Source organism: Calliopsis andreniformis, unplaced genomic scaffold, assembly GCF_051401765.1.
Source record: "Calliopsis andreniformis isolate RMS-2024a unplaced genomic scaffold, iyCalAndr_principal scaffold0349, whole genome shotgun sequence".
NCBI classification, from domain to species: domain Eukaryota; kingdom Metazoa; phylum Arthropoda; class Insecta; order Hymenoptera; family Andrenidae; genus Calliopsis; species Calliopsis andreniformis.
The window spans coordinates 205,001-207,500 of NW_027480758.1; the positions used below are offsets into that span (position 1 = coordinate 205,001).

Here is a 2,500-nt window from a genome sequence, read left to right on the forward strand (position 1 = left end):
TAATCCTCGTACAACGGGGGCACACAACCGAGAGAAGCGGACCAGGCAGAGTGTGTGAACGAATGTTACGAGAAATGGGAAATGAGAGAGAGACTTGAGATCATGTTCGATGCGTCGTCCCAACTTCGCCGTGTGCCTTCGGAATATGTTGTCGTAACGCAACAGCAGCGTTTCCAAAGGTAAGGAAGCTCCTCGTAATTCGCCAGAAGTGATCAGCGGAAAGTAAGTCACATCGTCCTTAATGCGCCACACCAAAGCATCTTCGCGTCTCGTTTAATTCGATCTAAAGGAGAGAGACTCTCGCCAGGCGACTGCCGGTATGGTTTAACGCCCGTCCGCTTGCTTTTTGTATAGCTTTCGTGGACTGGACGACCGGACTTGACGCGCGGTCTCTCTCGGCGATCGACTAACGCGAAGACATGGGGCGACCGGACGCTGCTACCTTTCCACCTCCTCCTTCTAGGAGAGAAGTCATCCCTATGTGATGAGTCATATATATGGCGGCTGTGTAAGCCTCGCCAAAGAGGATTCAGGATACAGAAACAAGTTGTAGTACAACACAACACATTCACGGAGCCACAAACGACTCGACCGAAACGTGGCCGGGGAAGATGCATCCCGGAACTTCATCGTTTCGACGAATGAGTGCCTCCTTTTCGCGTTGTTCCTGCAACAAGACGATCCCTCTAGAATCCCTGGGGCTCTGTTTCTCGTCATACATTTCTTCACCACACTACACGGGTGGGGTATACGCGATCTCGTGTTCATGCTCACTCGCACACCCTTTCATTGTCCTTCTCTGTAGTCTCACGACAAACTCTCTTGTGTGTCGTTGCGGGTTACGCACGCCTCTTTCTTACACGCATCATTTCAGACTACGTCGGGAGCGCGGATGAAAACTCGCACGAAAAGCGAACGCTGTCTGTTAACAATCACGAGGGTATTTGGCGAGACACGGAGGCTGGTCGATGATCGTACGTCCGCGCGCTTGCGTCCGGAGCGGTGCACATACACACACGGGCGGTCGACAAATTAAGCGACTCACGACGCCGTGTGAAAATTAGCACTCACGCAAGTCCGGAACGACAAAGCAACGACGATGACGACGATGTCTCCAGTCATCTGCCGCGTACACACAACCTTCTTCCCTCCATGACGTCTAGAGCGTATTCTCGCTTGTTTTCGTGCGACCGCGGCAAACGCCGACGAACGGTCCAACAATCGCTCGTACGTGACACCGAGATGCCAACGTAAGCAGTCTTAAGGTTACGTGAACGACCCTCAGCCAGGCGTGGTCCAGGAATTGTATCCGTGGACCGCAATGTGCGTTCGAAATGTCGATGTTCATGTGTCCTGCAGTTCACACGTTGACGCGCAATTAGCTGCGTTCTTCATCGACCCACGAGCCAAGTGATCCACCGTTCAGGGTTGTATTTTAATATTCTGTGTTCATGTATATATATATATCATACTCGTATATAGTTCTCGGGTTCGGAAGAATCCGAGACCCGCGCCTCCAACTAGCACACGGTCGATGGAGGTTCGGGCGTCGCGACACTTCGTCCGAACGAACGAAAGTGACGACACAGGGGTCTCTGGGATGCGGTTCCGCACGGAGACCGCCACGCAATTGCGAACGGTTCCCGTAACGGCCAGGCGTAGAGTACATTTAAAAACCTAGGATCAACCTGGAGAGTACGATGGAGCCGACGGGGATACCCCGATCAAGTGAACCACGTACATCCACGGTGTTCTCCTCTGAAACGACACCCCCCATTTTATTGTCGCAGCGCCCTGCACGTACGTATTCCCCTCCTGATTTGGATAGCCGATTAGAACGGACTTCGCAGCCGGCTTCGATCGGTCTTTCTCATCCCCTTAAATTCACACACAAATTCCATTATTCTTGGGAGTCAGACTCACGAAAGTCGAAGCTGTTAACAGCCGGTCCACAGTTGTTGTTCACACGGCAGGAATACGTACCCTACGGCCGCACATCGACGCGGGATACGTGTCGCGTCCTAGGTTACCCGGGCCCTCTCTTTCTCAAGAGAGGGTCCACATCCGCTGGACGGTTCGGAGAGAACAACGAGGTAAAGAGACGAAGAAACACCGGGAGCGGGATGCGAATGGGAAAACGTTTGCTTTCGCACTCGTGCGCTCATATCGGTTATTCTCCTTAACCTCTTCTTCGCTCGCTTTTCATTATTCCCACCGAAAATAGGAGAAACGGGCGCAGCCTCGCGCAAGCAGCTGGCAAGCACGCTCTCTCTCCTCTCTCTGCCGCGCGAGTATGCACCGTATATATTAGCGGCGGGTGTGTGACCGAAACATCGCGCAGCGACGGGACCATGTCTTCCATAAGATATGAAAGACCCCGATATCATGCTGTGGCGACGGGGCTATCGGAGATGCACCTCACGCAAGCGCTATATATATCGACGCAATGCTTACGCGCCGAGGAGGGAACGATACATCCCAAACTGGCGGGCTCTTTGTA

The 2,500-nt window shown here is 53.0% G+C and overlaps 1 non-coding gene across 1 annotated transcript; it reads right to left on the minus strand.

Annotated features, from left to right (window-relative positions):
- Positions 1-1,275: 1,275 nt before the first annotated feature.
- On the minus strand, positions 1,276-1,430 carry LOC143187829 (5.8S ribosomal RNA). The gene has a single exon (XR_013003317.1). It is a non-coding gene; the product is annotated as a 5.8S ribosomal RNA (ribosomal RNA).
- Between the last annotated feature and the right edge of the window lie 1,070 nt (positions 1,431-2,500).